This window comes from Ranitomeya variabilis, chromosome 6 (assembly GCF_051348905.1).
Source record: "Ranitomeya variabilis isolate aRanVar5 chromosome 6, aRanVar5.hap1, whole genome shotgun sequence".
Classification (NCBI taxonomy): domain Eukaryota; kingdom Metazoa; phylum Chordata; class Amphibia; order Anura; family Dendrobatidae; genus Ranitomeya; species Ranitomeya variabilis.
Genome location: NC_135237.1, coordinates 239,864,291 through 239,891,883, shown reverse-complemented (window position 1 = coordinate 239,891,883; position 27,593 = coordinate 239,864,291). Strand labels below are relative to the sequence as shown.

At 48.2% G+C, this 27,593-nt stretch overlaps 1 protein-coding gene across 1 annotated transcript in view; it reads left to right on the top strand.

Moving 5' to 3' along the window:
• Positions 1–27,593, top strand: part of COL15A1 (collagen type XV alpha 1 chain) — a 1,855,347-nt gene that overhangs the window by 893,041 nt on the left and 934,713 nt on the right. The window lies entirely within an intron of this gene.

Below are 27,593 nucleotides of genomic sequence, written 5' to 3'. Positions count from 1 at the left end.
TTATTATGTTAGGCCTTGGAAGCCTGTCTGCGGTCCCTCCTTCCACTAGGCCTCCACTGACCTGACCACTGCTGCCCGTGTACCCCTGGAACCAATTATAAAGTGCCTACAGCCAGCCCATTTTATTATGTTAGGCCTTCGAAGCCTGTCTGCGGTCCCTCCTTCCTCTAGGCCTCCAATGACCAGACCACTGCTGCCCGTGTACCCCTGGAACCAATTATAAAGTGCCTACAGCCAGCCCATTTTATTATGTTAGGCCTTCGAAGCCTGTCTGCGGTCCCTCCTTCCACTAGGCCTCCAATGACCAGACCACTGCTGCCCGTGTACCCCTGGAACCAATTATAAAGTGCCTACAGCCAGCCCATTTTATTATGTTAGGCCTTCGAAGCCTGTCTGCGGTCCCTCCTTCCACTAGGCCTCCAATGACCAGACCACTGCTGCCCGTGTACCCCTGGAACCTATTTTACAGTGCATAGAGCCTATTTTTTTATTTTATTTAATATTAATAAAGCCATGATGGACTACGCTGTACCACGCTATGAGCTACCCAGTTGACAATTCTTTTGCGAGAAAAGCCATCCCACCCCTCCACCAGCATGTTAAAGACCACATTGTCCTTTCATTCTGTCAATCTGTGAGTCCAAAGGTACACCTGACAACAGACACATGGAGCGGTAGGCATGGCCACGGAAGGTTACGTGTCCTTTGTGGCGCAATGGGTTAATGTATTGGATGCATGGTCCACACAGGGGACAGCCTGGTAAGTCTGTCTGCAGTCCCTAATTCAAGTTGTCCTCAAATGAATAAATCTGAGCTTCCACCTTCTGGCTCTCATTAAGTGCTGTTTTTTAAAAGATTGGTGGTTCCGGCCTACTAACGGTGTCTGCCCCTGCCTGGTGTTGTCCTCAACTGAATAAAGCTGAGCTTCTACCTTCTGGCTCTCATTAAGTGCTGTTTTTTAAAAGATTGGTGGTTCCGGCCTACTAACGGTGTCTGCCCCTGCCTGGTGTTGTCCTCAACTGAATAAAGCTGAGCTTCTACCTTCTGGCTCTCATTAAGTGCTGTTTTTTAAAAGATTGGTGGTTCCGGCCTACTAACGGTGTCTGCCCCTGCCTGGTGTTGTCCTCAACTGAATAAAGCTGAGCTTCTACCTTCTGGCTCTCATTAAGTGCTGTTTTTTAAAAGATTGGTGGTTCCGGCCTACTAACGGTGTCTGCCCCTGCCTGGTGTTGTCCTCAACTGAATAAAGCTGAGCTTCTACCTTCTGGCTCTCATTAAGTGCTGTTTTTTTAAAAATTGGCGGTTCCGGCCTACTAACGGTGTCTGCCCCTCCCTGGTGTTGTCCTCAACTGAACAAAGCTGAGCTTCCACCTTCTGGCTCTCTTTAAGTGCTGTGTTTTTAAAAATAGGTGGATATGGGCCTACTAACGGTGTCTGCCCCTGCCTGGTGTTGTCCTCAACTGAATAAAGCTGAGCTTCTACCTTCTGGCTCTGATTAAGCTTTTTTTTTTTTTTAATTGCTGGATGGGGCCTAATACCTCTGTTTGCTGCTCCCTGGTGTTTGTCCTCAACTGAATAAAGCTGAGCTTCTACCTTCTGGCTCTCATTAAGTGCTGTTTTTTAAAAAATTGGTGGTTCCGGCCTACTAACGGTGTCTGCCCCTCCCTGGTGTTGTCCTCAACTGAATAAAGCTGAGCTTCTACCTTCTGGCTTTTGGCCTACAGTAGCAAATATTAAACTGCATTTGGCTTATTAGTGTGTTTGGGCCCTTAAAACAGTGTCTGCTGCTCCTGGGTTTGCTACTCCACTCAACAAAGCAATGCCGCCTGTTTAGTCCTGTTACCAATTTTGAACTGCATTTAGCCTACTTTATTCTTTGGCCCTATATCTGTTTCCTCCTCATCCTGCCCATTCCCCAGCCACTGCTAGATGAGTCTGCTGGTACATTGACCTAGACCACTACATTCCCCTTGCACTCTACACAGCCAGAATCTGACCCTGCTGAAAGTAAGGTTCCCCTTCCCGCATGTTATACCACCTTACACAGGGACAAAGAGGAAGGTGCAGATGAAAGTGCAGGTTCCTTCATCAGGTGGGGGGGGCATACTCGTTGGCGATGTCACTGGCACAGGGCCCCTCAGAGTACGCAAAAGTGTCACTGCTGGTGGGAGGCGCCCCCGCCGTGCAAACACACCGCTGTACTTTGAGGGGCCATGTGCCAGTGCCAATGCCAACGAGGGGGCCTCCCTGCTTGCTTAGGATCACAGCACTTGCAAACTTGACATACTTACCTCTCACTGCTCCACCGCCGTGACGTAGTCCACGTTTCCTGGGCCCACTAAAAGCTTGAACCAGCCCTACCCTCCACAACTTTTGCAAGTTCCAATGCCCAACTATTATTATAAAGTTAATTAAGATTGACAAGCTTCAGAAACAAGAGTGGATGTTTAGGGCATTAAAATGGGCACTGTAGGTGTTTTCCTGGCCTCCACTCACTGCCGACTATGCTTCCCCATTGACTTGCATTGGGTTTCGTGCTTCGGTCGATCCCCGACTTTTAGCGATAATCGGCCGACTGCACTCGACTCGACTCTGGACAAAGTCGGGTTTCACAAAACCCGACTCGACCTTAAAAAAATGAAAGTCGCTCAACCCTACATGTCACTACTCAGCCCACTCAGTGATGTCATGACAAGAGGGCATATCTTTACCCCTGCTGAATTGGGGGCAGAGTTGGTCCAGGAAGCAAGCTAACAAATGCTTTTCAAAGCTGTGCCCATGCATCTGGATATATGGAAGCCCTTTCTCCTCCATAGCACACGGCCAGTCACAAGCTGAAATGATCTGAGAGCTATGTAAGTGTTCTGTTTTGAACATTAATCCTATTTTCTTTTATAATTTGTAATGTACACATGATTTTATCTTCTTTATAATATCTTTTTAATACTTTGTAAACGCCTCCTTTTTTTGGAGTAAAATATATAATTTACTAGTTTGTCTCTCAAGGTTTATAAACGATCTGTTGCTTCCTCTGAAGTGAATTACGCTACTGATTTGGGTTGGCTCTGGACCCGTTAACCCTTGTGGAATCAGAGCTGGTGGCAGTATACTTTGTTCTGTGCGATTGGGAATCTTTGTAGCGATGGCGGCACTGATAATTATTGTTCCCGCCTGAGTAGGAGTAGTTATATTGCCCTCGCTGCGACGTGCCCAAAAGTCAGTACATATCAGACACCCTTTCTGGTGACTATTGACCGTAGGTGCAGTACCTAATCTGACCTGAGGGAAAAAGGGGCGCCAGGAAGCTGCAAGTTCCAAACCGGAACTGGGAAGTGGGATATAGATAAAACCCCTTCAGAAGGAACCAGGGGCAACCAAACAACTCATGACAAATTGGTGCGAGTCGTGGGGACGATACAGGTATCCTCCCCGGGATCCTTGACATATTGTTGGGTTCCATGACATATTGTTGGCAGCACGGTATGAACCGTGACATATTGGTGGCACAGCGGTGAGATAATAGAGCATCTGATCTGGTTTGAGCAATCATTCCTCTCACTAAAAACTTGCACAGTTCTTGAGAGGACTCTGTGCAAATAAGTTAGGAGAACAAGCTCAGTGTTTACTAGTCCTGAGATGATACCGTGTGTATTTGCGATTACCCCTTCCCTTTCTCTTTGTTTTTCTATCCTATCTTTTATTTGGCAACCATGGTTATGATGAGAGAAACCTTTTATAAGAAGCAGTCCAAGGACACTCTTATTGCCTTGTGCATGTCAAAGCAGATTGACTTTGCAGGGCAAAAACAAAGACCAACTGGTCACGGACCTGGTGCAATGGGAAGCTGCTTCAGACGGCTCTCAGAGCCCAGTGGCCGCAGAAGCCAGCACAAGCAAAAATAGTGCTGCAGCAGAGGTCCAACCACTGAATGATGGCCCTACTTGCAACCCGGGCGGATTGGACCTCAACCTGCAGACGGCCTTAGAACAACTCCCCGCTGATGACTGTGATGGACGTCTGCAGCTGATTCAGCAATACCGGCAGGAGGACCAAGCCCAGCGGGAGGCAGAGAGAGCCGAGCAGGAAGCGGACCGGGAGTACCAGCTGCAGTTAGTCTGACTCCAAGTGCAGGGGTCGTTTCAGTCCAGCAGTGAGTCCAGCAATGCTCAGACCCCTAAACCCCATCCAGAGCACTTTCCTGTGATGGAAAAGGACGGGGACTTGGACACTTTCCTGCAGGCCTTTAGGAAAGCCTGCAGACAGTACCAGCTGCCTGGGAAACAATGGGCCCGATACCTGACCCCACGGCTAAGAGGCAAAGCTCTGGAGGCATTTGCTGCTCTCCCTCAAGACCAAGATGACGGCTATAAGGCCTTCAAGCAGGACCTGATAACCAACTACCAGCTTACACCTGAGGTTTACCGTAGAATGTTCTGGAACCTCCAACGTGGCCCACACGACAGCTATGGCGATGTGGTACATGGACTCAGGACCCACTTTAACCAGTGGATCCAAGGACTGTCAGTGACCACCTTTGAGCAGCTAGGAGACCTGATGATCAAAGACCAGTTCTTACATCTTTGCCCAGCTGAGGTGCGACAGTTTGTGATGGACAGAGAGCCCTGACTAAACATGACTAAACAAGACATGACTAAAGCAGCGCAGATCGCCGATGCCTATGAGGCAAACCGTAGATCGGAAGTGCAGAAGCCAGTCACCGCCAGCTGGAGAGGGGGTAAGCCTGCAACCAACGCCAGTGCCCCTGCCAGCCAACACAAAAGAGGCCCGTCCTCATTGCCAACAGCATCAGACCTACCACCGACCCTTGCCAGTGTTTTTTTCTGCCAACGGACTGGTCATATCAGTGCCATGTGTCCAGAGAAGCAGAAGAACCCCCCAGCCCAGACCCCAGGACCTAATGCAGCAGTTTTTTGGGTGGGTGGGGCGGTTGGGAGGGTGTGTGACAAGGTGCAGCACGTCACCGTGGGGGGCCATGTCGCTACAGGCCTCAAGGACACCGGGGCTGATCGAACCCTCTTCCGACCCAAACTGGTGGCCCCTAAAAAGATCATTCCAGGGAAAGCCCTGTCACCGGGATTGGGGGCATCCGCCGTCCCCTGCCAATGGCCCAGGTGTATATAGATTGGGGTGCCGGGAGCACGGTGAAGGAAGTGGGGCTGTCCGATAACTTACCCACTGATGTTTTATAGGGGACTGATTTTGGGAGGATGGTTGCATACTATGTCCCAGACTCCCCTCCCCGGTTGAATGCTGATGATAGCAATGGGAAATTGCATGTGTTACCTGACAATGTTTTACTGATTAATGATGTACCTGATAATCATTTTCCTGAAAATGCCGAGGGTAATACTGATGATGAAAATGTGCATGTGTTACCTGATAACCATTTGTTTCCTAGGAATGATGAGTTCACATGTGCAGGAGTGCTCAGCCACGTCACTCTGTGGGGTGGGATGACTGAGGAACCCCTAACAGGAGCTAGTGATGGTGCTCAGGGAAATGGGAGATGCATGGGAACCATGAGGAAGGTGATGCTGTGCAACTGATCAGTGCCACAGAGGAAGGTAACTGCACCTGGAATGTTGGGGTGGATGGGGAGGTAGTACCCATAGCAGCGCCGGCTGATGCATCTGTGGAAATCCCCGGGGAGACAGCCTATGCAGCTGCTGTCACCTGCAATCAGAGTGCCCAGAACTCAGATAACGTTCTGCCTTCTGGACCCTCCTCAGTCACAGGGGTGACTGAACCAGAGATGTACCCAGAGCAGGTCCCAGAGGATTCTCATGGAGAAGGGACACTGACGTCACTTCATCCACCAACAGCTCAACCTGGTCACCTACGTGGTCACGCTTGACCATGCTCGGGGTAGGCGAAAATCCTTTCACATCAACATGAAGGCTCATCACAAACGTGAGCCTTATGTCCTATCAGTCTGCAGCCTGCCCGAAGACGGGGAGGAAGACCCACTCCTGGACATGCTGGCCCAAGCCAAGGCGGGTGGGTCTATTGAGGACATGGAGGTAAGTGCCTTGTTAACCGAACCCCAGCGATCGCAGTTGCGGACCACGCTGGAACCCTTCCGGGTTGTGTTCTCCAACTGACCTGGAAGGACTGGGTTAGTGGTCCATGAGGTGAACACCGTGGAATCATGCCCCACTACGGTGAACACCCTATCGGAACGCCAACGAGGTGCAGCAGGTTATGCGCCAGGAGATCGATGAGATGTTACAGCTGGGGGTGATTCAATGGTCAAAGAGTGCATGGGCCTCACCTGTAGTTCTCGTACCAAAGAAGGATTGGACCACCCGGTTCTGCGTGGACTACATGTGGCTCAACGTCATCACAGCCTCTGATGCGCACCCAATGCAGCACATCAAGGAGCTGCTTGAGTGGTTAGCTGGCGCAAAATATCTGACCATAATGGATCTGAGTCTAGGATACTGGCAGATTCCCCTGAGCCCCGAGGCGCAGGAGAAGTCCACCTTTATCACACCCTTTGGACTGTACGAGTCCATAGTCATGCCCTTTGGCATGAAGAATGCCCCTGTCACTATCCAGCGGATGGTCAACCACCTGCTTTAGGGACTGGAGAAGTATGCGGGGGCGTACCTGGAGGACATTGCCATCTTCAGTTCCTCCTGGGGTGAACACCTGCAGCATCTTGAGAAGGTGCTCAGACGAATTCACCAAGCTGGTCTGACCATCAAGCCGGGAAAGTGCCAGATGGGCATGAGAGAGGTCCACTACCTTGGGCACCGGGTAGGTGGGAAGTCCATAAAGCCAGAGCCTGGGAAAGTGGGCGCGATCGTGTCCTGGCCCACCCCCAGGACCAAGAAACAGGTGATGTCCTTCCTGGGCACTGCAGGGTACTATAGTTGCTTCGTACAGAACTATAGTAGCCTGGCAAAACCCTTGATGGACCTCACCTGGAAGAAGCTACCCCACATAGTTGACTGGACTGACGGCTGTGAGGTGGCCTTCCAGGCATTGAAAACAGCCCTGAGCAATGCTCCTGTGTTGAAAGCAGTCGACAGCAGTCGACCGTTCTTGGTGCAGACCAGCGCCAACGAGTTTGACCTCGGTGCTTGGCTCAGCCAGGTCGACTCGGGGAAACACGAGCACTCCATGTTGTACCAGAGCCGGAAGCTTCTGACAAGCCTATTCCACCATCGAGGAGTGCCTGGCCATAGTCTGGGCCCTGCAAAGTTTGCAGCCCTACTTGTATGGTCGCCCCTTCACTGGTGATGGACCCTCTGCGCTGGCTACATGCCATGTATGGAACCAATGGAAGGTTGCGACGCTGGAGCCTTGCCCTCCAGCAGTACGACTTTATAATTACTCACAAAGCGGGCCGGGAGCATGGCAATGCAGATGGGTTGTCCCGCCAGGGTGAACCTGCTGAGGTGTGCATGGAGGAGTACCACGAGGTACTGCCTCCATAGCGCCATGCAAAAGGGGGAGGTGTCACGATAATGTGAATATACCATGTTTGAGTATCTACCTAACTTTACATGACACACGCTGCGGGCTATTCTGACCCCCCTTCTCTCTCTGACTGCTGCTTGTATGTGTGCAATTCCGAACCCTCACTAGAATCACTGAAGAAGTTTATGGCTTGACACTGACCCTCCCTCCTACCAAGGAATGCCTTTGTCTTGTAAAACAAAAAACAAATAAGTGGAAAAGAGTGCATGTCATTACTAAGTCCACTCAGTGATGTCAACAACATGAGGGCATATCTTTACCCCTGCTGAATTGGGGGGCAGAGTTGGTCCAGGAAGCGAGCGAACAACAGCTTGTCAAACCTGTGCTCATGCATCTGGATATATGGAAGCCCTTTCTCCTCCATAGCACACGGCCAGTCACAAGCTCAAAAGATCTGAGTGCTATGTAAATGTTCTCTTTTCAATGTTAATCCTATTTTATTTTGTAATTTGTAATGTACACATGATTTTGTCTTCTTTATAATATCTTTTTAATACTTTGTGAACACTCCCTCTCCTTTTTTTGCAGTAAAATATATAATTTACTAGCTTGTCTCTTCATGCTCTATAAACGAACTGTCACTTCCTCTGAATTGAATTACACTACAGATTTGGGTTGGCTCTGGACCCATTAACCCTTGTGGAATCGGAGCTGGTGGCAGTATACTTTGTTCTGTGCGATTGGAAATCTTTGTAGTGATGGCGGTGTTGATAATTATTGTTCCCGCCTGAGTGGGAGTAGTTATATTGCCCTCGCTGCAACGTGCCCAATAGCCAGTACATAGCAGGCAACCTTTCAGGCAAGTAATTACCCTAGGTGCAGTACCTAATCTGACCTGACAGTAAAGGGGGCACCAGAGAGCTGCAAGTTCCAAACTGGAACTGGGAAGTGGGATATAGATAAATCCCCTTCAGAAGGATCCAGGGGCAACCAATTTGTGACAAATTGGTGTTTGTGACAAATTGGTGTGAGTGGTGGGGACGATACGGGTATCCTCCCCGGCATCCCTGACATATTGTTGGCAGCACGGTGTGAACTGTGACAGATGCATAGTACAAATGTTGGGAACATGCATGCTAAGACTGGCCTTCTGGATGCAGTGGTACATATAGGGGATTCATATGTCCAGATGAACTCAAATGAAACAACCATATGTGAGCTTTTCATTTAGACCCTTAGGGGATACAGACTCCATATTAAATATGCACAGAGTTCCTTTTTGTAAAATAAGTCTATCCCAGTCCCCTATTCCCATTTTCTCTGATGACCTACAGAACACAAAACAATGCATCCAAATTTCCCCAATGGCAATCCCAAAAATGGCATACTATTGGAGTGTCTCTTTTTGTGAACCCAAATGTTCATTGACAAGTTTTCTCAACTCACTCTTGGTTTTCCCTATATAGTTTAAGGGACAAGAACATGTGGCCATATAGACAACTCCTGAGGATTTACAGTACAATTTAGCAAAATCTTTAATAAAAAAAATCTCTTTCCAGAAAAAGCACTGACAAAAGTTTTACATGATACCACCAAGTTGCAAAAGCTATAACCACCACATTTAAAGGTCCCACAGATTCTCCTATTAAGCTTCTGATTTTGGTTTAGTATAGTGACTATGCACTAAGCGATCTTTTAAAGAGCGTCCTTTCCTGAAGGTTACTTTTGGGTTCTTTGGAAAAATATCCACAAGATCTCCATCTGCTTGGAGAATGCCCCAATGTTTATTAAGTATTCTTATCGAGTATCCTTTATTGAAGCAGTGATTGTCTCTTCCTGCCAAGGGCTTGCTTATAGGCCACATTCAAAGTCTTATTAGGGTAACCATGCTGCCTGAACCCTTCTCTCATGTCAAATGCTTGTGCTCTGAAGGTCTCTACTAAAGATGAGCGAACATCGTCGGATCCCTCCTTATTCGGCAAGCTATAGTGCTCACCAAAGAAGCTGCATCGGGAACCCGGATACGTGGAGCACTCTCGATGATCAGCTGTTCGGCTCCACAGCTGCATGTGTTGCGGCTGTGACAGTCTCAACAAACAGGCTATCCATGCATGTGTTGTGACTGTCACACAGCTGCGACACATGCAGCTGCAGCACTGAACAGCTTTTCATCAGGAGTGCTCCAGGTATCCAGCTTCCTGATGCAGCTTTTTCGTTAAGTGCTATAGATTGCCGAATAAGGAGGGAGATGACAATGTTCGCTCATCTCTGGTCTTTACCTCCGAACAGTTCCAGCTAACTCTAAGGTATTGCTTCTTAGTTATGCTCTTCCTCATAGAGACAGGATGGTGGCTGTCCCACCGAAGAAAGGCATTTGTGGCAGTTGGTGTGTGGAAAAAGCTGGTACTAAGATGATTTTGGGTATTCTTAATTATTTCCACATAAATAAAGGCAAGTTCCCTTTGGTTACACTCTGATGTAAATCTTAAACCAATTTCATTAACATTAAGTTCTTGTTCAATCCTACCAAAATCCTCTTTAGACCCTGTCCAGATGACAAAGATGTAATCTATATACCTGTACCATGCAGCAACTTTCACTGATCACCACCTGTCTTCTCCAGGGAAGATGACAGTTTCCTCCCACCAGCTCAGGAGGAGGTTCGCATAGATGGTGCACATGAACAGCCCTTGATAGAAATCAAGAACCTTAAGGCCCATTGTATGTGGTATGCTGCTGTAAAGGGCCTCAACATCAATCGAGCCAAGAATTGTTTCCACTGTAACATCATCAATTTTTAACAGCAGATTGGATGTATCTCGTACATACGAGGGTAGCAAGGTTACAAAAATACATACAATGTTATCAATATAAATGCCAGTGTTCTAGCTTAAAGAGCCCACACTTGGGTCAAAGGGACACCCTTTTAAAGGAGTCATGCCCTTGTGCACTTTTGGGAGGGCATAAAACGTCTGCATCGTTGGGCATTTAGGGGTCATAAACTTCTGTTCTTTCTAAGTGGTCAACCTATCATCCAAACCTCTATCTAGAATTACCATCAGGGACTCAGTGTAACTGTTGGTAGGATTACTGGACATTACTTCATAGGTATCCTTGTCGTCCAGGAAAGATTTGCACATGGTTACACATTTCTTGTGGCTTAGAATGACCAAATTACGTATTTTATTAATGGCTTCAAAATGATGTTATCATTTTTCTTAAGACCCTCTAATGCCTCCAGCTCCATCTGACTCAAATTTGACGTCATATTGTATTGCCAAGTTTTTAACACTAAGGTTCGAATACGGCTTTAAAGAAGGCTACTATTTGTGATATAACACAATTTTATTTCAAAATGCAAAATTAAAGGAGTAATATGATTGAATAATATGATTGTGTACACTTTTGTATAGTTTAAGATACAAAGTACATAAGTATAAGAATTAAATTCATATAATGATTAAGTACATATACAAAATAGATCAATGGCCAAACTCGTCTGTGCTAAAAAATAGGAAAATGTGAAATATGTGAAATGTGAAATAGCATACTGGCTTATTAACTTAATGAACAAACACATGAGATTTTTAGCACAAGATTTGCAAACGTTGTGAGCCCATTCACCAAAACGTCAAGGTAATCTCAGATCGAATGGGTAACTACACTGACTGTCTGGTGTGAACACTTACCTATGGTATCTGAGCTGAATGCCTAATGTGAACACTTACTTGTGGCTAATGACAGGGTAAAGCCTACTAATATAGGAGGCTCAGAACCAATAGTGTTGAGATGTAATTAAAACATGGAGAAGGGCGGGACGTTCAAGTCAGAAAAGAGTATATAATAAAATAGATAAACTGACCGAACAATATATATATATATATATATATATATATATATATATATATATATATATATATATAAATAGTTTGTAGCCAAAAAAAGTCAAATACAAAATAGATCAATGGCCAAACTCGTCTGTGCTAAAAAATAGGAAAATGTGAAATATGTGAAATTTGAAATAGCATACTGGCTTATTAACTTAATGAACAAACACATGAGATTTTTAGCACAAGATTTGCAAACGTTGTGAGCCCATTCACCAAAACGTCAAGGTAATCTCAGATCGAATGGGTAACTACACTGACTGTCTGGTGTGAACACTTACCTATGGTATCTGAGCTGAATGCCTAATGTGAACACTTACTTGTGGCTAATGACAAGGTAAAGCCTACTAATATAGGAGGCTCAGAACCAATAGTGTTGAGATGTAATTAAAACATGGAGAAGGGCGGGACGTTCAAGTCAGAAAAGAGTATATAATAAAATAGATAAACTGACCGAACAATATATATATATATATATATATATATATATATATATATATATATATACTAGCTATTGAACCCGTTCTACGCCCGGGTGGCGAGCATTTATATTGGAATATGGTCTCCATCCTGGTATGTGCTGCTCCCATCCTGTCATATGCTGCTCCATCCTGCGCCCCCATCCTGTCATGTGCTGCTCCCATCCTGTCATGTGCTGCTCCATCCTGCGCCCCCATCCTGTCATGTGCTGCTCCACCGTGTCATGTGCTGCTCCATCCTGCATCCCCATCCTGTCATGTGCTGCTCCATCCTGCGCCCCCATCCTGTCATGTGCTGCTCCACCGTGTCATGTGCTGCTCCATCCTGCGCCCCCATCCTGTCATGTGCCACTCCACCGTGTCATGTGCTGCTCCATCCTCATCCCCATCCTGTCATGTGCTCCTATCCTGCGCCCCCATCCTATCACGTGCTGCTCCATCCTGCGCCCCCATCAGTGCGGGCGGCTGTGCTGAGTGCGGGCGGCTGTGCTGAGTGCGGGCGGCTGTATGTGGCTGTGCTGAGTGCGGGCGGCTGTATGTGACATGGCTGTGCTGGGTGCGGGCGGCTGTGCTGGGTGCGGCAGCTGTGGACGGCTGTGCTGGGTGCGGTGGCTGTGCTGGGTGCAGCGGCTGTGCGTGGCTGTGGGAGGCTGTGCGTGGCTGTGCTGGGTGTGGCGGCTGTGCGTGGCTGTGGGCGGCTGTGCTGGGTGCAGCGGCTGTGCTGGGTGCGGTGGCTGTGCTGGGTGCGGCGGCTGTCCGTGGCTGTAGGCGGCTGTGCGTGGCTGTGCTGGGTGCGGAGGCTGTGCGTGGCTGTGGCGGCTGTGCTGGGTGCAGCGGCTGTGCTGGGTGCGGCGGATGTGCTGGGTGCGGCGGCTGTGCTGGGTGCGGCGGCTGTGGGTGGCTGTGCTGGGTGCAGCGGTTGTGCGTGGCTGTGCTGGGTGCGGCGGCTGTGCGTGGCTGTGGGCGGCTGTGCTGGGTGCGGCGGCTGTGCTGGGTGCGGCGGCTGTGCTGGGTGCGGCGGCTGTGCTGGGTGTGGCGGCTGTCCGTTGCTGTGGGCGGCTGTGCGTGGCTGTGGGCGGCTGTGGGAGGCTGTGCTGGGTGCGGCGGCTGTGCGTGGCTGTAGGCGGCTGTGCGTGGCTGTGGGCGGCTGTGCTGGGTGCGGCGGCTGTGCTGGGTGCGGTGGCTGTGCTGGGTGCGGCAGCTGTCCGTGGCTGTAGGCGGCTGTGCGTGGCTGTGCTGGGTGCGGAGGCTGTGCGTGGCTGTGGCGGCTGTGCTGGGTGCAGCGGCTGTGCTGGGTGCGGCGGATGTGCTGGGTGCGGCGGCTGTGCTGGGTGCGGCGGCTGTGCTGGGTGCGGCGGCTGTGGGTGGCTGTGCTGGGTGCAGCGGTTGTGCGTGGCTGTGCTGGGTGCGGCGGCTGTGCGTGGCTGTGGGCGGCTGTGCGTGGCTGTGGGCGGCTGTGCTGGGTGCGGCGGCTGTGCGTGGCTGTAGGCGGCTGTGCGTGGCTGTGGCGGCTGTGCATGGCTGTGCTGGGTGCGGCGGATGTGCTGGATGCGGCGGCTGTGCTGGGTGCGGCGGCTGTGGGTGGCTGTGCTGGGTGCGGCGGCTGTGCGTGGCTGTGGGCGGCTGTGCGTGGCTGTGGGCGGCTGTGCTGGGTGCGGCGGCTGTGCGTGGCTGTGGTCGGCTGTGCTGGGTGCGGCGGCTGTGCGTGGCTATGGGTGGCTGTGGGCAGCTGTGCTGGCTGTGGGCAGCTGTGCTGGGTGCGGCGGCTGTGCGTGGCTGTGGGCGGCTGTGCGTGGCTGTGGGCGGCTATGGTCGGCTGTGCTGGGTGCGGCGGCTGTGCGTGGCTGTGGTCGGCTGTGCTGGGTGCGGCGGCTGTGCGTGGCTATGGGTGGCTGTGGGCAGCTGTGCTGGGTGCGGCGGCTGTGCTGGGTGCAGCGGGCGGCTGTGCGTGGCTGTGGGCGGCTATGGTCGGCTGTGCTGGGTGCGGCGGCTGTGCGTGGCTGTGGGCGCCTGTGCGTGGCTGTGGGCGCCTGTGCGTGGCTGTGCTGGGTGCGGCGGCTGTGCGTGGCTGTGGTCGGCTGTGCTGGGTGCGGCGGCTGTGCGTGGCTATGGGTGGCTGTGGGCAGCTGTGCTGGGTGCAGCGGGCGGCTGTGCGTGGCTGTGGGCGGCTATGGTCGGCTGTGCTGGGTGCGGCGGCTGTGCGTTGCTGTGGGCGGCTGTGCTGTGCGTGGCTGTGCTGGGCGCGGCGGTGGTGCTGGGTGCGGCCATTTTCTTGGTCCTGCTCCCGGAGTCGGCGCCTGCGCAGTCCGCGCTTTCCGGCGCCATTTTCTTGAAGACACTGCAATGTGTCTTCAAGAAAATGGCGCCGGAAAGCGCGGACTGCGCAGGCGCCGATTCCGGGAACAGGGGGACAGTCACGGCCCGGAAGCGCGTCGGTGGAACGGGTCGGGTAAGTATACTCACCCTCCGCCTCCTGGCTCGTCCCTGCTTGTCCGGTGGAGATCGCGGTGTGCGTTCAGCGCTTACGCATACCGCGATCTCCTGGGAGCGTCGCTCTGTGCGGTCCAGACTGCGCCGGCGCTTGCGCTTGCGCAGTCTATAGAGGCTTCGGACAGAGTGACGCTCCCAGCGTTATATTATAGATATATATATATAAATAGTTTGTAGCCAAAAAAAGTCAAATACAAAATAGATCAATGGCCAAACTCGTCTGTGCTAAAAAAATAGGAAAATGTGAAATATGTGAAATGTGAAATAGCATACTGGCTTATTAACTTAATGAACAAACACATGAGATTTTTAGCACAAGATTTGCAAACGTTGTGAGCCCATTCACCAAAACGTCAAGGTAATCTCAGATCGAATGGGTAACTACACTGACTGTCTGGTGTGAACACTTACCTATGGTATCTGAGCTGAATGCCTAATGTGAACACTTACTTGTGGCTAATGACAGGGTAAAGCCTACTAATATAGGAGGCTCAGAACCAATAGTGTTGAGATGTAATTAAAACATGGAGAAGGGCGGGACGTTCAAGTCAGAAAAGAGTATATAATAAAATAGATAAACTGACCGAACAGTTTATTCAGTTCGGTCAGTTTATCTATTTTATTATATACTCTTTTCTGACTTGAACGTCCCGCCCTTCTCCATGTTTTAATTACATCTCAACACTATTGGTTCTGAGCCTCCTATATTAGTAGGCTTTACCCTGTCATTAGCCACAAGTAAGTGTTCACATTAGGCATTCAGCTCAGATACCATAGGTAAGTGTTCACACCAGACAGTCAGTGTAGTTACCCATTCGATCTGAGATTACCTTGACGTTTTGGTGAATGGGCTCACAACGTTTGCAAATTTTGTGCTAAAAATCTCATGTGTTTGTTCATTAAGTTAATAAGCCAGTATGCTATTTCACATTTCACATATTTCACATTTTCCTATTTTTTAGCACAGACGAGTTTGGCCATTGATCTATTTTGTAAGTACATATACTCACATCATCCGTCACCAAGGAGCTTTTAAACATCATCCATCTGGAAAATCAGAGAAGTAACACCAAGACAGAGAACCCCTGGAAAATTCACAACACTGCACGGGCGTCCCCACTTATGCAGGTATCTCAACACTGTACACATGTAAGTACAGGTACACCAGTTTATGCTTCTGTCTTAGTCATGTTTCTCTGGCCTTATATAGTGATTTGCACTATGTTTCATTTGGTTTCACCCTGCCCTTCAAGTGGCCAGCTTTCAAGATAAGATGAGACCAAGATATCAGTCATACATCAGACAATGGGCCATAACCCAAAGATACATAAAAGCCCACAAGGGTTAGATAAAACAACCACAGACAGAGGTTAAATAAACCTTGTTTTACAATAACAAACAAACTTAAAACTGTTTGTAAACTCAAAGGTCTTCAGACAATAAATAAACAGCTCTCAATATTGTGTCACAATGAGCATTGTCTGTCTGTAAATGTATGACAAGAAATGCTGCTCTGTAATGGTCTGTATGCATTCAGTATATTTCAATATGGACTCAAAATAGCCATTTTTATATTCACATTACAATACACCCTTGGTTATTTTGAGCCAAACATTATTTATACAAGGTACCATATCCTCTAAGGGGATGGTTTTAGTGGATGATTGGCATAAGGATAATAATGGAAGTGTGCACTGTATACAACAGCACAAAGCAATGCATGCACAAATTATAGCAAGATTATTATTATATGTGAAGTTTTAAGTCACATCTTCTTCTATGTCTTCATCTTGAGTTAATACCCCTATCAGCTTTGTCCATAACTGTAAAGGGGTCCATACTGCCACCAGACACGTTTCTAACATATTGGTAGCTGTAGTAGTCTTTGTCATACAAAAATGGCTAGTGTTCATCAGCTGAGCCAAGTAAATCCATAAATTCTGTTTGGTCTTCATTAAGCTCCACTTTCCATGGTCGGTCTCTTGGTGTTCGGTCTGAAGATCTCTTGTGTAGGGTTGAACGAAACGGATCGTTCATTTTCATAAGTCGCCGACTTTTGGCAAAGTCGGGTTTCATGAAACCGAGCCGATCCCTGTGTGGGGTCTGCCATGCGGTACGCGACTTTCGCGCCAAAGTCGCGTTTCAATGACTCTAAAAGCGCCATTTCTCAGCCAATGAAGGTGGACGCAGAGTGTGGGCAGGGTGATGACATAGATCTCAGTCCCCACCATCTTAGAGAAGGGCATTGCAGTGATTGGCTTGCTTTCTTCGGCGTCACAGGGGCTATAAAGGTGCGTTCCCGCCGACCGCCATCTTACTGCTGCTGATCTGAGCGTAGGGAGAGGTTGCTGCAGCTTCTTCGGAAGCAGGGATAGTGATAGGCAGGGTACATAAAGCTACAAACCGCTTGTGCTGTAGCGATTTCCACTGTCCAACACCACCTTTTGATTGCAGGGACAGTGGAAGCTACATTTTTTTTCCTCAGCGCTGTAGCTCATTGGGCTGCACTAGAAGGCTCCCTGACCCTGATAGCTGCGTTGCTGTGCCTGTGTGTACACCGCTGTGCAAACCAACTGCTTTTTTCAAAGTACAAATCCTGTTTTTCCATCCTTTCTGCACAGCTATCTTGTGTGTTTGTCCACACTTTTGTGTGCAGCAGTCCTTTTTATAGCTGCCTGCCATACTTTTCTGAGATAACTGCAGGGAGATAAATATTGTCAAGTCTGCCTCCGTGCCATTGCTGTGTGTGGCATCTGTCTCTCATTGTGTGGCACCGAAAACACTGTGTAATACTTGGCCATTTTTTTTTGGGGGGGGGTACATTCTCCCTTTTCCCAAAAAAAAATTAGTGGGAGATAAATATTGGCAAGTCTGCCTCCGTGCCATTGCTGTGTGTGGCATCTGTCTCTCATTGTGTGCCACCGAAAACAGTGTGTAATACTTGGCCATTTTTTTTGGGGGGGGTACATTCTCCCTTTTCCAAAAAAAAAATTAGTGGGAGATAAATATTGGCAAGTCTGCCTCCATGCCATTGCTGTGTGTGGCATCTGATTCTCATTGTGTGCCACCGAAAACACTGTGTAATACTTGGCCTTTTTTTGGGGGGGGGTAAATTCTCCCTTTTCAAAAAAAATAAATTAGTGGGAGATAAATATTGGCAAGTCTGCCTCCGTGCCATTGCTGTGTGTGGTATCTGTCTCTCATTGTGTGCCACCGAAAACACTGTGTAATACTTGGCCTTTTTTTTTTTTGCTAAATTCTCCCTTTTCCAAAAAAAAAATTAGTGGGAGATAAATATTGGCAAGTCTGCCTCCGTGCCATTGCTGTGTGTGGCATCTGTCTCTCATTGTGTGGCACCGAAAACACTGTGTAATACTTGGCCATTTTTTTTTGGGGGGGGTACATTCTCCCTTTTCCAAAAAAAAAATTAGTGGGAGATAAATATTGGCAAGTCTGCCTCCGTGCCATTGCTGTGTGTGGCATCTGTCTCTCATTGTGTGGCACCGAAAACACTGTGTAATACTTGGCCATTTTTTTTTTTTTGGGTACATTCTCCCTTTTCCCCAAAAAAAATTAGTGGGAGATAAATATTGGCAAGTCTGCCTCCGTGCCATTGCTGTGTGTGGTATCTGTCTCTCATTGTGTGCCACCGAAAACAGTGTGTAATACTTGGCCATTTTTTTTGGGGGGGGGGTACATTCTCCCTTTTCCAAAAAAAAAATTAGTGGGAGATAAATATTGGCAAGTCTGCCTCCATGCCATTGCTGTGTGTGGCATCTGATTCCTGATTCTCATTGTGTGCCACCGAAAACACTGTGTAATACTTGGCCTTTTTTTTTGGGGGGGGGTAAATTCTCCCTTTTCAAAAAAAATAAATTAGTGGGAGATAAATATTGGCAAGTCTGCCTCCGTGCCATTGCTGTGTGTGGTATCTGTCTCTCATTGTGTGCCACCGAAAACACTGTGTAATACTTGGCCATTTTTTTTTTTGCTAAATTCTCCCTTTTCCCAAAAAAAAATTAGTGGGAGATAAATATTGGCAAGTCTGCCTCCGTGCCATTGCTGTGTGTGGCATCTGTCTCTCATTGTGTGGCACCGAAAACACTGTGTAATACTTGGCCATTTTTTTTTTTTTTTGGGTACATTCTCCCTTTTCCAAAAAAAAAATTAGTGGGAGATAAATATTGGCAAGTCTGCCTCCGTGCCATTGCTGTGTGTGGTATCTGTCTCTCATTGTGTGCCACCGAAAACACTGTGTAATACTTGGCCATTTTTTTTTTTTGCTAAATTCTCCCTTTTCCAAAAAAAAAATTAGTGGGAGATAAATATTGGCAAGTCTGCCTCCGTGCCATTGCTGTGTGTGGCATCTGTCTCTCATTGTGTGACACCGAAAACACTGTGTAATACTTGGCCATTTTTTTTTTTTTTGGGTACATTCTCCCTTTTCCAAAAAAAAAATTAGTGGGAGATAAATATTGGCACGTCTGCCTCCATGCCATTGCTGTGTGTGGCATCTGATTCTCATTGTGTGCCACCGAAAACACTGTGTAATACTTGGCCTTTTTTTTTTTTGGGTAAATTCTCCCTTTTCAAAAAAAATAAATTAGTGGGAGGTAAATATTGGCAAGTCTGCCTCCGTGCCATTGCTGTGTGTGGTATCTGTCTCTCATTGTGTGCCACCGAAAACACTGTGTAATATTTGGCCATTTTTATTTTTTGCTAAATTCTCCCTTTTCCAAAAAAAAAATTAGTGGGAGATAAATATTGGCAAGTCTGCCTCCGTGCCATTGCTGTGTGTGGCATCTGTCTCTCATTGTGTGGCACCGAAAACACTGTGTAATACTTGGCCATTTTTTTTTTTTGGGTACATTCTCCCTTTTCCCCAAAAAAAATTAGTGGGAGATAAATATTGGCAAGTCTGCCTCCGTGCCATTGCTGTGTGTGGCATCTGTCTCTCATTGTGTGGCACCGAAAACACTGTGTAATACTTGGCCATTTTTTTTTTTTTTGGTACATTCTCCCTTTTCCCCAAAAAAAATTAGTGGGAGATAAATATTGGCAAGTCTGCCTCCGTGCCATTGCTGTGTGTGGCATCTGTCTCTCATTGTGTGCCACCGAAAACACTGTGTAATATTTGGCCATTTTTATTTTTTGCTAAATTCTCCCTTTTCCAAAAAAAAAATTAGTGGGAGATAAATATTGGCAAGTCTGCCTCCGTGCCATTGCTGTGTGTGGCATCTGTCTCTCATTGTGTGGCACCGAAAACACTGTGTAATACTTGGCCATTTTTTTTTTTTGGGTACATTCTCCCTTTTCCAAAAAAAAAATTAGTGGGAGATAAATATTGGCAAGTCTGCCTCCGTGCCATTGCTGTGTGTGGCATCTGTCTCTCATTGTGTGCCACCGAAAACAGTGTGTAATACTTGGCCATTTTTTTTTTTTTGGGTACATTCTCCCTTTTCCCCAAAAAAAATTAGTGGGAGATAAATATTGGCAAGTCTGCCTCCGTGCCATTGCTGTGTGTGGCATCTGTCTCTCATTGTGTGGCACCGAAAACACTGTGTAATACTTGGCCATTTTTTTTTTTTTTGGTACATTCTCCCTTTTCCCCAAAAAAAATTAGTGGGAGATAAATATTGGCAAGTCTGCCTCCGTGCCATTGCTGTGTGTGGCATCTGTCTCTCATTGTGTGCCACCGAAAACCACTGTGTAATACTGGGCCTTTTTTTTTTTTAGGGTAAATTCTCCCAGAAAAAAAAAAAAAAATAGTGGGAGATTAAGATTGGCATTTCTGCTTGAGTGCTGGTCCCTGTGTGTGCCATCTGTCTCAAATTATTGGGGCACAGAAAACCTAGTGTGTAACATTGGGCCTGATTTTCCTTTCAGTGTCAGGCACCTATAAAGGTATATATAAATCCTACAGAAGTTTGAGTTCACCTGATAAGTTGTTTTACAGTAACAAATAGCGTTACTTTGGTTACGTTTTGCAAACAATGAGGAAGTCTAGTGGAAGAGGTCGTGGCCGTGGGCGGTCATTGTCAGCTGGTAATGATGGTAGTGGTGGTGGAGCATCAGGTGGTCGTGGTAAAAGCAGTACAGCACCTAAGTCTCGAGTTGTTGAGCCAGGTTCGTTGTATGGCTACACAAGGCCTCGAACGCTCTCTTTTCTGGGAGTAGGAAAACCACTTTTGAAGCCGGAGCAGGAGGAACAAGTATTGGCTTTCATTGCTGACTCTGCCTTTAACTCTTTCGCCTCCTCCTCGGAAAGTGCCAAATGTCAGAGCAGTGCATCGTCAGTGGATGCTCCCGGTCAGGAACAAGTCGCTTCCTTGTGTCCTTCACTAAAAACAACAGTTAAGGATGCGTCAGTCGACACAACAGGTTACTCCATGGAGCTCTTTACACATACCGTTCCTGGGTTAGACAGTGAAACAGTTAACAGTCCATGCCCATTAGAAGTTGAATCGGACATGGAGTGCACAGATGCACAGCCACAGCCAGATTACTATGCTGTTCCTTTGACTCAGACCAGAACATTGCCCTCGCAGTGTACTGAGGCAGAATCAAACCCAGCGGAGACTATGGTGCCCCGTCACGAACGCTATACCACCGGCTTACACGGTGACACAGACGAAATTGCACACGACATAGAAGAGGAGGTCATAGATGACCCAGTTGTGGACCCCGATTGGCAGCCATTGGGGGAACAGGGTGCAGGCGGCAGTAGTTCTGAAGCGGAGGAGGAGGAGCCGCAGCAGGCATCAACATCACAACAGGTTCCATCTACCGGGCCCGTATCTGGCCAAAAACGTGTGGCAAAAACAAAACCAGTTGGAGGACAGCATGGCCATCCGGTTAAAGAAGCTCAGTCTGCAATGCCTGAAAAGGTATCCAATAGTAGAAAGAGTGCAGTCTGGCATTTTTTTAAACAACATCCAAATGATCAGCGCAAAGTCATCTGTCAAAAATGTTCAACTACCTTAAGCAGAGGTCAGAATCTTAAAAGTCTAAATACAAGTTGCATGCATAGACATTTATCCACCATGCATTTGCAAGCCTGGACTAACTACCAAACGTCCCTAAAGGTTGCAGCACCCTCGGCCAATGAAGCTAGTCAGCAACGCTACATCCCTTCCCTCCCTGTAAGCCCACCATTTCCCGCGCCACCTGCAGTATCTGTGCAGCTTTCGTCGCCAGGCCAAAGCAGTCAGGGAATCACCAGGTTAGTAGTAGGAAACACTGCATGTAGGGCACCGGCAAGAATACCATCTCCAACCCTCTCTCACTCACCCATGTCCACCGGCACCACCGCTAGTTCCACGATCTCCAGCTCTCCAGTCCAGCTCACCCTACATGAGACTCTTGTTAGGAAAAGGAAGTACTCATCCTCGCATCCGCATACACAGGGTTTGAACGCCCACATTGCTAGACTAATCTCATTAGAGATGATGCCCTACCGGTTAGTTGAAAGCCAAGCTTTCAAAGCGCTGATGGACTACGCTGTACCATGCTACGAGCTACCCAGTCGGCACTTCTTTTCTAGAAAAGCCATCCCAGCCCTCCAACAGCATGTTAAAGACCGCATCGTCCATGCACTCAGGCAGTCTGTGACTACAAAGGTGCACCTGACAACAGATGCATGGACCAGTAGGCATGGCCAGGGACGTTACGTGTCCATCACGGCACACTGGGTGAATGTGGTAGATGCAGGGTCCACAGGGGACAGCAATATTGGGACAGTTCTGCCTAGCCCACGGTCAAGGAAAGAGTTGGCTGTAGGCGTTTGCCCCCCCTCCTCCTCTTCCTCCTCCTTCTCCTGCAGAAGCGAGCTCGTCCACAGACCGCAGTCGCACATCCACTCCATCCGCAGCTGCCACTGTTGCACACCAGGTGTGCCATTATGGGACAGCCAGTGGCAAGCGTCAGCAGGCTGTATTGGCAATGAAGTGTTTGGGCGACAACAGACACACCGTGGAAGTTCTGTCCGAGTTCTTGCAGAAAGAAACTGTCATGGCTGGGCACTGTACATCTTGAGGCAGGCAAGGTAGTGAGTGATAACGGAAGGAATTTCATGGCTGCCATAGCCCTTTCCCAACTGAAACACATTCCTTGCCTGGCTCACACCTTAAACCTGGTGGTGCAGTGCTTCCTGAAAAGTTATCCGGGGTTACCCGACCTGCTCCTCAAAGTGCGCAGACTTTGCTCGCATATCCGCCATTCGCCTGTACACTCCAGCCGTATGCAGAACTATCAGCGTTCTTTGAACCTTCCTCAGCATCGCCTAATCATCGACGTTGCAACAAGGTGGAACTCCACACTGCACATGCTTCAGAGAGTGTGCGAATAGAGGCGTGCTGTTATGTATTTGTGGGAGGATACACGGGCAGGCAGTTGGATGGCAGACATGGAGTTGTCAGGTGTGCAGTGGTCAAAGCTACAAGACCTGTGTCAAGTCCTTCAGTGTTTTGGGGAATGCACACGGCTGGTTAGTGCAGACAACGCCATAATAAGCATGAGCATCCCCCTAATGCGTCTGCTGATGCAAAGTTTGACGCACATAAAGGAGCAGGCGTCTGCAGCCGAGGAAGAGGAAAGCCTTGATGACAGTCAGCCATTGTCTGGTCAGGGCCGTGTAGTGGACGCGGTAGCGGGCGAAGAGGAGGAGGAGAACGACGAGGATGATGGGGATGAGTACTTTTTTAATGAGGAAGCTTCTCCTGGGCCAACAGAAATTAGTGGCGTTGCAAGGCCGGGTTCTGTTTTTGTAAGGGAGACAAGTGACGTAGATTTGCCTGTAACTGCCCCTCAAGCCAGCACAACCGCAGATTTGCCAACTGGAACTTTGGCCCACATGGCGGATTATGCCTTACATATCCTCAAAAAGGACCCACGCATTATTAAAATGATGAGCGATGACGATTACTGGTTGGCCTGCATCCTTGACCCTCGCTATAAAGGCAAATTGCAAAATATTATGCCACATGAGAACCTCGAACAAATATTAGCAACCAAACAAGCTACTCTTGTAGACCGTTTGATTCAGGCATTCCCAGCACACAGCGCCGGTGATGGTTCTCACACGAGCTGCAGGGGGCTACAGGGCAGAGGTGTTAGAGGTGCACAGATCAGAAGTGGCGTTGGACAGAGGGGTTTTCTGACCAGGTTGTGGAGTGATTTCGCAATGACCGCAGACAGGACAGGTACTGCAGCATCTATTCAAAGTGACAGGAGACAACATTTGTCCAGTATGGTTACTAACTATTTTTCAGCCCTTATTGATGTTCTCCCTCAACCGTCATTCCCATTTGATTACTGGGCATCCAAATTAGACACCTGGCCTGAATTGGCAGAATATGCGTTGCAGGAGCTTGCTTGCCCAGCAGCTAGTGTGCCATCAGAAAGAGTATTCAGTGCTGCTGGTTCAATATTAACCGAAAAAAGGACTCGTCTGGCTACCCAAAATGTGGATGATCTCAGCTTCATTAAAATGAACCACTCCTGGATTTCAAATTATTTTGCCCCACCTTTCCTGGCTGACACCTAGCTTTCCTATAAAAAGGTCTTGCTTGTGGACTGGTCTTACTGAGTGTTCAAATCTCTTAATTTGCAGCAGCTGTTTGACCAGCATACGACATGTTTACACATCCCCCAATGGGAAAACTCCCCCCACGGGGCCGTTGTCTCACTCTCGACACTTGGCGCAAGCACCCGTTAGTTACAGTGCTGTTTGTCAGAAGAGGTGGGTGTGCTCGCTTTTGGTCGATGGCACTGCCACTGGGTCCCTCATAGTACAATGTAGTGTCTCTGGCGGTGGTGGTGCGCACCCAACGTCAGACACACCGTTGTAACATGAGGGGCCCTGGGGCGGTACCGCCGGCCACAAGAGAGTTTCCCCCCCCAGATCAAACTGTGCTCTACCACGTGCAAAATTATCTCGCACAGCTCCACCAATGTTTAGTCTATGCGCTGACATCATTCAATGCCTGGCACTGACAAACAATACCAATTTGTTGACATCTATGATGCTAGTTAAAGTAGTCTGGGTCAGTGTCCTATATTGACATCAGTAAATACTAATTTACTGCCAAATTACTTTGTCATAAACTCTGCAGATGAGCCCACCCCTGTACCTAAGCATGCCACCCTTTTTTTTATTTATAGTTGTTTTGCGAGACATTAACATCTATTTATTTTTTGGGAGTACTAACTGTGTCAGACACTTCTTGCAATACTCCTCCACTGACCACAATGCTGCCTGCCTGTGTATACATGTAACCGATTTAAAACTGCCATGCCTGCCTATTGTTTGTTATTTTAGGCCTTTGTTAGCCTGTCTGCGGCCCCTACTTGCAATACTCCTCCACTGACCACAATGCTGCCTGCCTGTGTATCCATGTAACTGATTTAAAACTGCCATGCCTGCCTATTGTTTGTTATTTTAGGCCTTTGTTAGCCTGTCTGCGGCCCCTACTTGCAATACTCCTCCACTGACCACAATGCTGCCTGCCTGTGTATCCATGTAACCGATTTAAAACTGCCATGCCTGCCTATTGTTTGTTATTTTAGGCCTTTGATAGCCTGTCTGCGGCCCCTACTTGCAATACTCCTCCACTGACCACAATGCTGCCTGGAGTGCCTGCCTGTGTATCCATGTAACCGATTTAAAACTGCCATGCCTGCCTATTGTTTGTTATTTTAGGCCTTTGATAGCCTGTCTGCGGCCCCTACTTGCAATACTCCTCCACTGACCACAATGCTGCCTGGAGTGCCTGCCTGTGTATCCATGTAACCGATTTAAAACTGCCATGCCTGCCTATTGTTTGTTATTTTAGGCCTTTGATAGCCTGTCTGCGGCCCCTACTTGCAATACTCCTCCACTGACCACAATGCTGCCTGCCTGTGTATCCATGTAACCGATTTAAAACTGCCATGCCTGCCTATTGTTTGTTATTTTAGGCCTTTGATAGCCTGTCTGCGGCCCCTACTTGCAATACTCCTCCACTGACCACAATGCTGCCTGGAGTGCCTGCCTGTGTATCCATGTAACCGATTTAAAACTGCCATGCCTGCCTATTGTTTGTTATTTTAGGCCTTTGATAGCCTGTCTGCGGCCCCTACTTGCAATACTCCTCCACTGACCACACCAATGCTGCCCGTGTACCCCTGGAACCTATTTAAAAGTTCATAGAGCCTAGTTATATATTTTATTTACTATTAATAAGGCCATGATGGACTACGCTGTACCACGCTACAAGCTAACCAGTCGACACTTCTTTTGCGAGAAAAGCCATCCCAACTCTCCACCAGCATGTAAAAGACCGCATTGTCCATGCACTCTGGCAATCTGTGAGTACAAAGGTGCACCTGACAACAGACGCATGGACCTGTAGGCATGGCCACGGAAGGTTACGTGTCCATTACGGCGCAATGGGTTAATGTGGTGGATGAATGGTCCACAGGGGACAGCCTACTAAGTCTGTCTGCAGTCCCTAATTCAAATTGTCCTCCACTGTCTAAATCGGAGCTTCCACCTTCTGGCTTTCGGCCTATAGTATCAGAAATTAAACTGCATTTGGCCTTCAACTTTGGTTACGGCCTACTAACGGTGTCTGCCCCTGCCTGGTGTTTGCCCTCAACTGAATAAAGCTGAGCTTCCACCTTCTGGCTTTCGGCCTATAGTATCAGATATTAAACTGCATTTGGCCTTCAACTTTGGTTACGGCCTACTAACGGTGTCTGCCCCTGCCTGGTGTTTTTCCTCAACTGAATAAAGCTGAGCTTCAACCTTCTGGCTCTCATTAAGTGCTGTGTTTTTAAAAATTGGTGGTTAGGGCCTACTAACAGTGTCTGCCCCTGCCTGGTGTTTGCCCTCAACTGAATAAAGCTGAGCTTCCACTTTCTGGCTTTCGGCCTATAGTATCAGATATTAAACTGCATTTGGCCTTCAACTTTGGTTACGGCCTACTAACGGTGTCTGCCCCTGCCTGGTGTTTTTCCTCAACTGAATAAAGCTGAGCTTCAACCTTCTGGCTCTCATTAAGTGCTGTTTTTAAAAATTGGTGGTTAGGGCCTACTAGCGGTGTCTGCCCCTCCCTGGTGTTTGCCCTCAACTGAATAAAGCTGAGCTTCCACCTTCTGGCTTTCGGCCTATAGTATCAGATATTAAACTGCATTTGGCCTTCAACTTTGGTTACGGCCTACCAACGGTGTCTGCCCCACCCTGGTGTTTGTCCTCAACTGAATAAAGCTGAGCTTCAACCTTCTGGCTCTCATTAAGTGCTGTGTTTTTAAAAATTGGTGGTTAGGGCCTACTAACGGTGTCTGCCCCTCCCTGGTGTTTGCCCTCAACTGAATAAAGCTGAGCTTCAGTCTTTAGGCTTTTGGCCTAAAGTATCAGATATTAAACTGCATTTGGCCTATTAGTGTGTTTGGGCCCTTAAAACAGTGTCTGCTGCTCCTGGGTTTGCTACTCCACTGAACAAAGCAATGCCGCCTGTTTAGTCCTGTTACCAATTTTGAACTGCATTTAGCCTACTTTATTCTTTGGCCCTATATCTGTTTCCTCCTCATCCTGCCCATTGCCCAGCCACTGCTAGATGAGTCTGCTGGTACATTGACCTAGACCACTACATTCCCCTTGCACTCTACACAGCCAGAATCTGACCCTGCTGAAAGTAAGGTTCCCCTTCCCGCATGTTATACCACCTTACACAGGGACAAAGAGGAAGGTGCAGATGAAAGTGCAGGTTCCTTCATCAGGTGGGGGGGGCATACTCGTTGGCGACGTCACTGGCACAGGGCCCCTCAGAGTACGCAAAAGTGTCGCTGCTGGTGGGAGGCGCCCCCGCCGTGCAAACACACCGCTGTACTTTGAGGGGCCCTGTGCCAGTGCCAATGCCAACGAGGGGGCCTCCCTGCTTGCTTAGGATCACAGCACTTGCAAACTTGACATACTTACCTCTCACTGCTCCACCGCCGTGACGTAGTCCACGTTTCCTGGGCCCACTAAAAGCTTGAACCAGCCCTACCCTCCACAACTTTTGCAAAATGACCCCCAAGTTCCAATGCCCAACTATTATTATAAAGTTAATTAAGATTGACAAGCTTCAGAAACAAGAGTGGATGTTTTGGGCATTAAAATGGGCACTGTAGGTGTTTTCCTGGCCTCCACTCACTGCCGACTATGCTTCCCCATTGACTTGCATTGGGTTTCGTGTTTCGGTCGATCCCCGACTTTTAGCGATAATCGGCCGACTGCACTCGACTCGACTCTGGACAAAGTCGGGTTTCA